The following is a 14,248-nucleotide window of genomic DNA, read 5'->3' on the forward strand; positions in this document are numbered from 1 at the left end:
ATAAAAGAGTTAAAATGAGCACAACCCTTAACATCTACAGCAGTAAAATGCAATCTACACATGAATGTATCTGTAAAATGAATCCAAACACATCAGACATTATAGTTAAATACTGACATTGAAAATTATACTGCACATGGAGTACTTTCTCTTTTCATAAATTAAGTATATTTAACTGATACGTATTTTACTTGAGTAAAGGTTTGAATGCAGGACTTTTACTTGTGGTGGAGTATTTTCACATCATGGTATTTGCACTTTTACTTTAAAAAAGGATGTAAGCACATCTCCCACCACTGCGCTACTCAATCACCACTTCTCCAAACTTTCGCACATGACTACTCTTTCCAAGACACCAGGACACCATTCAAGATATACAAGTGTTTATTAAAAGATGTGGTTACATTTATAGTTACAGTTAGTATGGTATAAAATACAATTACCCCCCAAAAATATACATGCATTTAAATATACATATAAAGCTTTTCTTTTCCAACATAAGCAAGATAAGACATTGAAAGGCGTGCAGCAACCATTGACGTGCATTAAACATTATTTGTCATGAGTTAAGATGGATTTAGCCGTTGCAGGTGTTAGGTAAGCTCCGTGATTGTAACTGGTGAAAAATGAATGATATTCACTGGCCCGCAGGCCAATGGCGGCCATCAGAGAAATTTACTGCAGCCCCCAAACATGACATGAAATGCATGCAGTATATTTTAACCATCTGGGGGACATTCAATATGTTCACATTTAATAGCTTACATTTAATACACTGCTAGGAGACTGTATCAAACGGTGCCCCCTAACAACCGTCTATCAGGTTAGGAATGACAGCTTATAGAAAGCTACTGGTTGTATGGCCACCGGTGGTTTTTACATTCTGTCATCAATGGCAGTGCTGTTAGCTAAAGTTAGCGATTTTGGTGGACAACTCGCAACTGCGCTTTTCCTGCTACTGGCTCCCTAAATTGGCTCTCAGTCCTTAAAACTTTGAAAACCCCTGCACTACAGTATTTAACTTCTGAGTCCAGCTCTCAGGCTTGTACACTGTAATGGCTTTGACAAAGCAGGGTCAGCATTACCAACAGCCAATCAGTGTTCTGGATCATCAATACTGCTGCATCAAAGAACCCCGACAAATCTGTTTCAGTAGAGATATGTCAAACCAAAAAAACTTAAATCTGCTTCACAAACATTCAGTAGTCAACACCCCCTCCCCCCTTCCTGCTTAAATGCCATCATACCAAAAGCATTTGAGGAACATTTTCACATTAAAGGGAAACACCACCAATTGTTGATGAGTTTACTCGTCGTGCGGAGAACTCCTCAGGTATCGTCCGAGAGCTTCACACTTTTAACAGAAAGTTACAAACTGGGGTGTCATGTTTGAAACACAAGTTTAACAGTATTTACCAGCTGGAAAGGCTTAAGAAATGAAATCAGATTTGGGATCAAGTTTGGGATCCAGTGTTTTTTGAGCTTGACCCAGACTGGGAATTAAAAATAACGAGATCTCGACCACTGCTGCCCCAATGTTGACCATTTCTTTTTTAATCTCTCTCTTCCAGGTCCCCCAGCTTAATGGAAGTAACAGAACTAAATTGCAAGAGCACCCCTTTAATAAAGTTAATGAGAAGACACTTAGCCACCCATGAATGACACATTAGCTAAAGAACTGCAGTGTCTGCTTGGTCCAGAGGAAGGTATCTGTCCCAGCATGGAATGTAGAAGATGAAGCTGAGCTGACGATGGATGCCTGTGGTAACCAAGAACACAGAGAAGGATGGTCAGGGTCGGTTTTATGAATAAACAGAGGCATGATAGTGAATCAGAAATTCAGAGTGAATGCATGGAGCTAAGAGCAGGAGGAGACTGGTCGGGCTCACTACTGGAGCAATTTCAAAAAATGTTGTTGCAATTAGTTACTTTGACACAAAAACATGTCAAGTCAACAAGTCAAAAAATACTCTTTAAATCTGGATTCTTTTATATCTAATGTGCAGAAAGCCACAAAGCAAAACTTCAGCATTGTAGGAAATGCTGTGTTTTTTCCCTCTGTGTTAAAGGACGTTCAAATAAATACCAACTGTATCTATATAGAGTGTGTACATGCGATGCCACCATACATGGCCACCGTGGTCGTAAACATAAAATAGTCGTGATCAGCCATCATGCATTCAAACAAAGGGAAAATGTTTAAACACTGCTGCAAGGATAAAGGCTCCGCGGTAATGTGTAATAAATCCGTCAGAAGTTGTAACCTGTGTTATTTGTACATATACTAATATAGTGTTTTTCTTAGTGTATGTCTTAATCCTCTGTGTTAACTTAGACAGGTATATCAGTTATTATAATTTACTTCTTGCTCTCAGTTTATTGGTATTCCCATGTCTTAAAAAAAAAACTTAAAATGTTAATTATGAAAAATAAATCAGGAAGCTCTGACAGACTGCCAGAAGCAAAGAGAAGCAGCACGTTCTGGAGACACATGTGCAGAACTTGTAAAAGTAGATGAAACATAGAACAGAAGAAATAAGTACAACACAAAATAACTTTGGATAGAATAATGAAAACATACCTCTAGGCTTTGCTATAACACGTGAACAGACCAAACACGTTCATTTCACTGTGGCAGACAATTGATGTGTTGTCGTTAGCGTCTAATGAGAGGTATTTGCTGGAATCTCCGACAGATCGCAGGCCGAATTTATCGCCGACGTTCTGTTGAACCCTCTCAAACCAGTGCTCATCACGTGAAGGAGACACGGATGGGGTGATTTGCTGTGAACACACAAAACACAATGTATATATATGTTTACATACACCATGGATTTCACCAGCATCTTCAAGCTCATTATTTATCTGGACATTGTTTATACAAAAAAATATACATATAGTATATCGTCAAAGGTTTATATTTACCTCAAGGTTCATTCCCGTCTTCCCCACTTTTAGGAGATAGCAACCACCTTTGTGGTGGAAACAGAAAGCCATCTGGTTCTTGTTGCCTATTTGCCGCGTGTATATGTCGACTAAAAGTTCTGAGGACAGAAGCAAGACAACATATTTTGTGTCTGAGTCAATATATTCGCCATAACAATAAATAACTATTCAAAATAGTGAGGCATACCAGAAAATAGTTATACCTGTTTGACTGTCCCAAGCACACAGCTTCACTCCATCCTTACATTGCCGGACCGTCACGTATTTCCCAACTTTAACCTTCAGAACAGAGCCCTTGGCCATACTGTGGATCGTCATGCTGTCTCTTCAGTGGTGTTCTGACATGAAGGGAAGGATAGAAAAACCTTTAATAAGTCAGAGACACAATCTGCAGTGCTTAAGAAAGTTTTCCTAGACAACACTGCACTGAAGTGTCCCATTTAATTACTGGGGAAAACTGTCTTTACACTTGTATTCTGAGCTGTCTCGTTACCTTTCAGCTATGTGACTTACTAAGGTATGGTCCCTCTGGATCAATGACTGTCAACCTGCTTGCAGCTGAGTGGAGAAGAGTTTAAGATCAAGTGGCTCAGTGAAGTTTTGGTATTCTTTTTGGCATAAATATGTGGCTCTCTTTCCACCAACTCAGTCTGACTCTCACTGACTGGGTTAAGATTACTAAGAGTTTGCTTGCCAGTAAAACCAGTTTTTAGGGTTGTAAATTCCTGCTCCTTCAGTTGATTGAATTACCTGCAGTAATCACTGTGCACTCGATTTGTCGAATCTACTGTCTACCTGGTCTGCACTTATAACTGAATTGGATTTGATTGCTTCTACACAGCGCTCTGTGTATTTCTGCACAGCAGACTGGTAAAACTAATCCACACAGATTCAAATGTTATGCACAGATATGTCATAAAATTCACCTCCGTACAGATAATTGTACAGATAATCTTCCTTGGCAACATACTCAGGATTCTACTGGACTTTTGACTCCTTGTCAGTATGATGCAATCCATCACAACTATACTTGTGTTTTATTGTATCCACTATAAAATAATGGATTTTTGCCAGTGTATCCAGGTTTACATGAGTAAAAAAAATCCAACCATTCATAAACACAACTGTTTAAGAGTCAAAGCTAAATACAGTGGTGCGACTTAACAAAGTACATTTGCTTCATATTTTATACTCCACTACACACAAGAGGCAAACATGAGCCTTTTTACTCCACTACATTTAGAAGACAGCGAAAACACATTATTAGAGATTAAGATGCATACCATGTAGACACAATATTTCTGGTTCAATTCCAGTCGGGGACCTCTATTGCATGTAAGGGCAGCAACTAAGGATAATCTTTGATTGTCACTGGTAAATCTCATTTAAACAACTCATGCTGCACAACAAAATGTCATAAAACCATGAAAAATGTCCATTACAATGTCCCAAAACCTCTGACAAAGTCTTTAAATGTCTTGTTTTGTTCCAACCAACAGTTCAGAGCATGAAGATATTTGATTTTCAATCATCAAACACAGATAAAAGCAGTAAATCTTCACATTTGTGAGGATGAAAGCACAGAATATTTGCTTAAAAAAACTTTTAATTGATTTTCAAGATAGTTGCTATTTAATTTTATGACACTCAACTAGATGTATCTGCTACAGTTGCATGATGTCGTCCGCTCCTGGACTTGTGTTTATATGTATTTAAAAAACCAAAAACGACTCAAATGTTTTTTAATCACTAAAAGTCCAAACTGCAAATGTCTGTCAGATTAACTGAAGACAGGGATTAATTGACACATCATTTGTTAATGGGTAGAGCAGTTTTCACAGGGCATCATATTTCAAAAAAATGATTCATGTGTTTTGTATGTAAAATCTTAATTGGTAAAGTAACTGTAAAGGAAATACTCAAGTCCAAGTATGTCAAAATTGTACTTTGTAACATTATACTGCAATAATATAATAACCAACATTAATTTCTTGCTTTATGGTTGCTTTAAGTACATTTTACTCTTACTCTGTACTTTAACTTAAATATTTCGAATGAAGGACTTGTACTGTATTTTTTTTTTTTACGTTGTGCTACTTTTACTAAAGTTAGGGATCTGATTATTTCTCCCACCACTGGCTGCATTTAGTCGAACTTTTAGCTCACAGTTGTAGGTAACATGTCGAGGAGAGTCTCTTGCTGCAGTGCCACGCAGGTTGGATCAAAGCCCCGTCTCATTATTTCTGGCAAGATTACATTTCTGGCAGCAGCCTCTTGGTGCAAACAGATTAGGTCCGCCGAGACGCGCAGGAAAACAGGATAAGGTAAAAGTTAGATGCTCTCTATTCGCATTAACAAAGTAGATTCCTTACTTAAATTTATGGCAGACTGGAACTACTAGCGAGTATTATCATGCTGCAAAATTAAGTGTGAAGATGCATGCAGTTCGGCAACTTTATTAAAGTGCTGCCATAACACCACACAGTGTCAAAGCCTGGGTATTACACAGGAGGGGAATGCAAAGTGTGCATTTCTGGAAAAGAATTCAACAGTCACTTACCTTCAGTGACAAAGTCTTGTGAAGCTGTAAACGCCTGAGCGCCGGAGGCTGACAGAGAAGGCAGTGGTGTGCAACAGTGCAGTTTGCTCTCCACGCTGCACGAGAACTCTTTAAATAGCTGGACATGCTGACGACAAGCGCTCGCTACGTAATGTGAACCACAGCCAGCAGGACGCCACGATGGGATGGACCAGTAACTGTATTGTTCAAACGCCTAAAAATCTGTTACGAATCAAAATACTTTTATAATGTAGACATGATATGGGTGTAGGAGATCCACATACTGAGTCATCTTTTACAGTAAGATGCAGAAAGGGAAAAATAAGCTGTCTATTTAAGAATAGGTCATACATTTTAATTTCCCTTATGCTGTATTTTATTTTCACTGTATGCCAATTATTTTTCTGGGTCAACACACCTCCTTATCTCTCCTTATTGTAGCTTTAATCTAATATTATATACACCATATAAAAGGATAAGGAGTCCGCAGTTTGCTCCAGATATTCAACAGACAGGGCCGGACTGACACAAAAGGGGGCCATGGGGCAAAAAAAAGACCTGTTGGCCCTCATCGATCCCCCTTTTCTCCTAGCCCTTGGCCCTGTCACTCAGAAATTACATTTATATTCTGCGGATTTGTTTTACCACTCTAGGGCTGAACATTGAAGCCAACTTGACAACAGCCATTTAAGGTTACGATATCTATTGCACGTGTGTCCGTCCTGGAAGAGGGATCCCTCGTCAGTTGCTCTTCCTGAGGTTTCTACCGTTTTTCCCCTGTTAAAGGGGTTTTTGGGGAGTTTTTCCTTACCTGCTGTGAGGGTCCTAAGGACAGAGGGATGTCGTATGCTGTAAAGCCCTGTGAGGCAAATTGTGATTTGTGATATTGGGCTTTATAAATAAAATTGATTGATTGATGGATTGATTGAAGGGTGGTTCCAGGCGTCAGTTTATCCCCGCAGACACTCGTGGTAAAAGGCCCAACTTCACAGCAGATAAATCATGTTTACAGTCTGGTACAAAAAATGTCTTTAGTCTCTTATCTCTGCTCAACATTAATTTTTCACAGCTAGTTTATTTATTGTTCTCTGTGCGGCTCCACCTCCCTCCAACAGGTAAAAACCACATAAAACTTTGCTAATGAATGATTACAATCTGCAATCTGAGGCAAAGCGAAGCAGCAGAGCAACCTTGTGTGTGTTTCTATGTTAATTAATTCATGATCAGTTAAAGCTACTCTTACCTTTCTTGCATTTCACCAAGAAGGCCTACTCCCTCCTCCTCCATTACGTTCTCATTACGTCTATGATAGACGTAGGCGTTGGCAAGGTAACATAATGTTACGCAAACGGTTTCTTCAGTCGGAGGCCTCCACGTGGGAAAGACAGACAGGACGCTCGGCCAATCATTGCATTGGTTGGAGTTTTCTTAGAACCATATGAGAATGGTATAATTATGAGTTTTTATCTCTGGTGGAATTCACTTACATTTTAGTGTGCCATCAGCTTATAACCTAAACAAAGACAAGTGTAAAATTTCCAGAAAGGTAAGTGTCGCTTTAATAGAGTCTATATGCTTCCAAATCCTCCATAACCACCTGCATTATCACTTGGCAAAACTCAATACACACACAGTGAAGCTGGCAACAGCTACATGCTACAGAGACAAAAAAAAAATCTGCTGATGTAACACACTGTGTCCGTGCTCCATGTATATCAGCTGTTAATCAGATCCACTCCTCTCGCCCAAACATGGTCACTTCTGGCTCCAAAAAACCAAGATGGCGACGGCCAAAATGCTAAACTCATGGCTTCAAAACAGGAGTTCACAAACCAGTTGGTTACGTCACCATAGCTACATGCATTATTTTTACCGTCTATGGTTTAACTAGTTACCTTCGAGGGAAACGCCATTGCTGACAGCATTATGTTTTAACGTTTTTCTCCGCAGAATAAATTGTTCAGAAAGAATGCAAGACACTAAAGACTCAACATTAATTGTCTGCCACATAAACCAAACCGACATCAAAGAACTAGTGACGACAAAGGTTGACTGTGGTATCAGCTTGCATTTCCTGGATCTCGGCCAAAAAACATGTTTAAACCTTTAATCACACGCCAGAGAACTTAAGCAAAACAGCATGTACTTTCTACACTTGTGTGAGAGGAAAATAACTCTCCACACCAGATCTCAAGCCCTCTTGACTTCAGCTTTTTGTTTGCTTTTCTCACCTCTGTTTCTCTTCTCGTCCACTGAGTTGAACTAAGTGATGCAAAGAAGTTAAGTCGCCAAGCCAAAATGTTGGCCTTGTACATTTCTGCAAACCACAAATACATTATATTTGCACATTTAATATGTATCATATCAACGTTTCTCATGTTATGGGGAGGTAGAAGGGATGGTGGGTGGCATGACACTTTGGTGAGACGCCTGCCAAGCTGCAGACCACTGTTCAGGACCAAAAAACAACAAAACTGGCCGTAATTTAGCGAGTCATTGCTGTGTTTCCAGCAGCACCAAACAGGTGTTTTGTGGGGACCCATTGCTGTTTTTTTAAGCTTTTAAAGGACAAGGTATTGCTGCTTCTCCAAGGATAGCAGCCTGTAAAGCAGTTGCTGGTTTTCCTGCTGGGATAATGTCCCCCAAAGCCGGTATTTAAAGTCAAATATAATCGTCTCCTAACCATAATCAAGTTGATTTTGTACCGAACATTTTCTGCCTTGTTTCTAACAAGGCATTTACTGTTTCAAATGAGTATATAAACACATAGTAGACCTAGAAACCATCTGTTACTGCTCCTTTAGGGCCATTCCATCAGAAATCTATCACTTTCTTTTTTTTTTTTTTTTTTCTTCTAATACTTGTCTGCATTGGTCTTCATAGCTTAGCGCCACTAAAGGGTGTAAGCTTCTTGTGAAGATTGATGCACTGTTAATCTTGCAGTCAAGTATTTTATACCCATAATGCATGGTTGTGACCATCACCCACCCTCCCTGGAGACTAGCCTAACAGCCTTTATTGGAAAAACTTCCTAATATGAGTCAGAGAGGGCCGTGATACACCAAAGTGTGTCAGGGGGAAAGTAAGGAAACAAGCAAGGGGGAGGGGGTAGGTGCTTAAGTCCTGAGTTATATAGTGACAGTGCATGCGGAGAAGAAGGAGGAAAAACAAACAAATGAACAAACAAACGAAAGAAAGAAAAAAAACAGGGGAGAAACAGGCAGTGTAGCTGATGTATTGTGGCCTTGAGGTGGTTGTGCTTCATGCAGATTATCAAAAATAAACATATACATGTCTACTATACTGTACTGAAAAACAAAAACAAAAGAGAAGTCTATACTGAACACCAAAAATGTGAGAGTCTTGGTGGAGGGGGAAAGCCCGATTGCAGAGAAGAGTTGCCAGCGGTGTGGTAGGTCTGAGACGCAAGTGGGCCCCTTTGGAGTGATCCCATCGGTTCTTTGCGATGCATCACGGAGCTGAAGTATTGAACATGCATGCATGTATTTGAACCCTCCCAATGTGTTTATGAAAACCATCACCAGGGTCCAGGGCCAGCCCTGCGGGGGAAGGGGGGCGGTATGGCATCCCAAGAACGCAGGAGCACCCAGACCCCAAGACCAGGGAGCCGCAGAGGCAGCAGGACACCACGCAGGCCAGGACCCAGGGCGGCGAAGGCCGGCACCCCCAGAGAGCCAGAGACACACCCCAGACAGGCGGGGCAGGAGGGCCCGCCCACCCACCGCCCGACGCAGACCGTGTAAACCCACCACCCCCCCTCTTACTATGATTCTCCGATCCCTGACGGAGAAACATTAACCCTACACCGTGAATGTGAATGTGAGTGCCCATAAGTGTGATGTGGTGCATTAAAATTGAGGGACATAGGAGACAGGTGGGGGCAAGGCTGATGGCTACAGCCCACTGCTGTCCTGCAGCCCGTGCAGCCATAAGGCACCTGGAACCTGTTCCCATCTGTCCCCCAAAATGTAGGTGTATGTGGTGCTTTAAAATTGGAGAGCAGATAAGGATGGGCCGGGGGGCAGCATGGAGGGCTACCGGACACCACTGTCCCATAGCCTGCCCCATCATGTAGCCCCCCAATCCATCCGTGGTCCGCACCTCGAAGAGTGAGTGTATGTGGTGCATTAAAACTGTGCAATGTGTGGTGAGTGAACTAAATGTGGTTTAGGAGGCCAGGCCAGTGTAGTGTAAACCGCCCGGCCCCGCAATCCCCCACAGAGCTAGGGAGCAGGCCCGGATTCAAAGGGAAGAAGGTGCACCTAACACATGCTTAAGACCTTGAGTTCTGATGAACCGCTGTGGTATATTGTGGTGAGAGAGATAGAGGGATTAGGGGTTACATCATTAACAAAAACACGTTACATATTACACAACAGTCTTTCTTGAGTTGTAATATTTATATGTACAGGTGGCATATGCTCACAGGCTGAGTGGCACTATACAGACACGTTTAGTGAGTGGATAAATGGTGACCATTTTTCTGTAAAGTATGTTAATTGGTTTCTGTGGCCAGCAGATATTTTCTCCAACGAAATATGTTCTACAAGGAGATTCAGCCAATGTTTGATGTTGAGGGTCTGTTTATCTTTCCAGTTGACTAGGATTGTTTTCTTGGCGATGGCGAGAGCTACAAGAAGAGAGTTGCAGTGGCTGTTTGGGAGGTCAATTGTCATCAGGTCACCAATTAAGCACAGGTTGGGAGATAATGGGATCCTGCAGTCCAAAATGGAGGAGAGTTTTTGAGTGACTGTAGACCAGAAGTGCTGGACGGGTGAACATAATCTATCACTTTCTGACCTCACTACTTTCGATTTTAACACATTTTTCCCTATGTGAACCTATATAAAGAGAGATAGTGTGTGGTTTGATTAACTAGAATAACCAACCATTCAAGAGACAGGGGTCCTTAAAGTTGATCTATATTGGACGACCACGCCACCGAGAAACCTGATTGTGGCTTTCTGAACATTGGAAAGCTAACCAAGGTTATCCACAATCTCTACACTTTTGTTTTCAGGGGCCCTGGTAGTCTCTTACACAGACGCCGATGATGTCAGCACGCTGGCTGACTCTGGCGTCTGTGGACATTCCCATAGGAAAGTTGTAACAGAACTAGCGCTGGCTCCCAGTGGCAGCGATGTGATTGGATCCAAATCCGTGTACTTCCGTACTTCCTCGACCAACGGCTGATTAGCTTTACCTTACACCCGCCTACACCGGAATTGCTGTTCCTGAATTGTTGTCCGTAGTACAACAGAAAAGGAAGTGTTCAGTGCATCGCAAGAAGAGATTAAAATGGATATGATTTCATTTGATTCAGCTATATTGCAGAGCTGCAACGTCTCTGTTACATGTAACACACGCACCGTACCTATGGCAACGCTGTCACGTGGTCTGGATCTCCCCGCCCATTTCTATTACAAAACGAAAGACACATGTCCCCAGACTCCCATTCCGAAGTAAGGAGGCTGGTCATGCGAGACTAGGGCCCTGGAGGCCCATAGCTCTATGCATTCCACAAAGTTGCTGATCATTGTAATTGGGGAAAAAATGACATAATTTGTGCTTATATTTCTGTTTTGTCAGAGCATCCACAGGCATGTGTCAAAGGTGTGGTGCGTTGGCCTTCTGTTAGTGATCTAAAATAGCACTCTATGATTCAGCAGCAGTGATGCAAACTGCTGTAGGAAATTTACCAAAGGTGGGGGTGGAAGATGTCTACACAATGCAATGTGTTACAACCTCACAAGCCACTTGAGGAATGCTCCCTCTAGTGGCCAACAGAGGAAGTGGATCTGAATGCTGTATTGTGTAAGCTGGTCTGGAGAAGGACATGACGTTAATGTAAACTGAACAAATAGAGAATGTATGATGGTTTTGGTTTTTTTTTACATCCTATTCTACTATATTACTTTGTCTGGAGTCATACATTTCCATGAAATAAGCTTAATAAAGGATATAAATATCAGGTTTTGATTTTGGCCTTGTATGATTAGCAAAGATACCCCAACTTTTGTTCGGAGTGGTCTAAAGTCTTGAAATCCGGTATGGACATACTTTGTGCAAGTATCTAAAAGTACAACTTTGTAATGTGCAGCAAACATGAAAACTCACACTTTCATCAATAGCCAAAGTCAGGATTTTTGAAAAATGAGGAAGAACGCTAACATTGTGTCATTATTTAGACTTTAGGCACATGGGATAAGTGTTTTTTCCTAAAATATAAGGATAAAGAGTGGTCAAATTTACCAAAACACTTAATATAGTATGAGAAGAAAATTGCTGTATCTCAGAAACTGATCAATTTTAAAAAGTGAAAAAAGATTTTTGCTTAGGTGAGCCCAGAGAACACTTGTGCCAGAAAAAATAAAGGGTGCATTCCGAATTGAATACTTTTTCTTTTTACTTTTAGTAGGTACTAAAGCTGCCCACAAAAAGTACGTACTGTTGCATGCAGTATGCACACAATCGGGACATACTACTTTCTCATAACATTACGCACTGAACTTTTACCTTTATGCTATTATATCCATTACCTTGGAGATAAAACAAATTCCACTTATGGAGTTCGCCAGAGATGGAGATCAGACTGGCGAGATCTGCTGTTGTTACTTTGCACTGAATGTAATTTAACTTTAAAGTCATAACTGCAAACATTGTAGATTCAAACATTTTATATTTGCGACAGTGAAATTACATCTGCATTTTTGTCATTGTTATTTTTATGGTTATGTCCTTTTGTTGTTTGTAATATTTATTATTATTTTGCTCACTTCAACAATCAATAATCAATAATCAACAATCAATATACGTATTATTACTGCTCCACTGGTCATCTGTTACATGAATGCAAGGTCATCCATCATTGCGACTTCTGACAGCTGCCAATGAGCTGTCGATAAGCTGTCATGTGTTTGCGGTTCAGTCGACGTGACGTGTTCCAAAATCAGACCAGATGTAGTAGAAATTATTTTAGCACACTGCATTTAACATACTATGTATTGGGACAAACTAAATATCTGGCATACTATATGTATGGTAACATGGGTATTGAAATGCACAGAAAGAATTTCAGTTGTGGGCACAATGGGTTGCAAAAAAATCTTTTTCAGATGTTGAGTAGTTGAGTTCAAAGCCCATCAACTGCCCAGTAGATTCAAACTATGATATACAGCAAAACAAACATTTTAAATAATAAAATATGGGATGCCTTTTTTGAACTGTCTTGAATCAGAGAAGTAACACTCAGTAGTCGAGGACCCGTTTGGCTTGTTTGGAGAGTTATGAATTAATCCAGTACCTACGAACATCTCAGTGATTAATTTCTTGGGAAAGCCCAGGTTGCCAAATAGGATGCCAGTTTTGCAACTTATTATTGTAATACTTTAAAAATAGAACTGTAACAAGTACAAAAACTGTACACAGAATCCATCTAAATGTTCATTTACAGAAATCAAAGAACATGTCATGCCTTGTGACTACCCGTGAAACTGAAATGAAACATGCTTTGATAGTGAGTAATATTCTCCCTAAAAAAGTGAGATCATTCTTTTTTTATCCTAAATGTATGACATTTGCAGTTTCATATCATAGTTTTGGTGATGTCTGCAAAAAGAAGGAACATGAAAGCACGTAAAAACTTCAAAGTTTCAAAAATGTATGTTGTCAAATATATCATGATATTCAGACTTGCATATTTTTGATCCTTAAACAAAAAAGCAACTTTCTAAACAAAAACAAACAAACAAAAAGATATTCTTTCTATGATCTAATAAGGAATACAGATTAACATCCTGAACAGTCAACCCAATTGCCAGAAAAAATGTGGATATTGTATGTTTTCGCAAATCATGAATGCATTTTTTAAGATTTATGTGGTGGATATGTTGTAAATTTACATTTACATTTCCAATACTGTGGTTATTTAAGGTTAGGTTTAGGCACAAAAAGCACTTGTTTATGGTTAAAAAAAATTCCTTAAAATACCCAGTTTGGGGGGCACAATTCCATCAAGATACACAGCAATGTCTCAGTGAAAAACAGTTGCTTTTCATGTCACTATCATGACAGACAACACAGCGATGGCTCAGTAAGAATCAATCGCTTTTCATGGCACTATCCCTGGTGGAAAAGTGACGACAGGTTGTTTAAAATCACCCACATTTCGTGGCTAAAAAGCTACTCTTAAAGCAGTTGCAGCCTGCTTAGACCTTATAAATCTTATTGATGTGCTATATTTTGTGGCAGTCAATTACAAGCATTCTAACTGATCAACAATGGAGAGTGGGGATCTGAGATTTTAAAATAGCCTTTTAGCTCTAAAATGAAAACAGAATTACTGTTGTTGACTTCCCTAACTCCAATAAAGTAAAACTCACAGCCACCTCTGCTACTTTTCAAAGGGAAGCATCCTGAATAGGGACACAGTGCCAAACAGAGAGGTGTCTATAATACCCCTTTTCTACCAAACATGCATAAACCAGATAAAAAATAGACTATAGACTAATTTCCCATTGTCAGTAGACCATAGCTGTGTGCATGGCTCTGCATCAGATGTATATGCCTTTTTATGTGGGTGTGTGTTCGATGGAGCGCTGTAACTCAGAGCAGAAAAACGCCCCACGTCATCTCTTTTTTTCGTTGTGGTCTTGACAACAAGTTGACAGTTGGTAAACAATGGAGAAGAAACTGGTGGTACCTGTTGCTGGATACCCAGAG

The 14,248-nt window shown here is 40.2% G+C and overlaps 1 long non-coding RNA gene across 2 annotated transcripts; it reads right to left on the reverse strand.

Annotated features, from left to right (window-relative positions):
• Nucleotides 1-366: 366 nt before the first annotated feature.
• Nucleotides 367-5,663, reverse strand: LOC125890163 (uncharacterized). 2 transcript variants are annotated; one of them, XR_007449508.1, is made up of 5 exons: nt 5,507-5,663; nt 3,150-3,284; nt 2,926-3,044; nt 2,582-2,784; nt 367-1,759 (listed from the first exon to the last, which is right to left on the reverse strand). It is a non-coding gene; the product is annotated as an uncharacterized LOC125890163 (long non-coding RNA). The 2 variants fall into 2 exon arrangements; XR_007449509.1 differs by lacking the exon at nt 5,507-5,663 and adding an exon at nt 5,113-5,342.
• Nucleotides 5,664-14,248: the final 8,585 nt, after the last annotated feature.

Source organism: Epinephelus fuscoguttatus, linkage group LG6, assembly GCF_011397635.1.
Source record: "Epinephelus fuscoguttatus linkage group LG6, E.fuscoguttatus.final_Chr_v1".
In the NCBI taxonomy this organism is placed as follows: Eukaryota; Metazoa; Chordata; class Actinopteri; order Perciformes; family Serranidae; genus Epinephelus; species Epinephelus fuscoguttatus.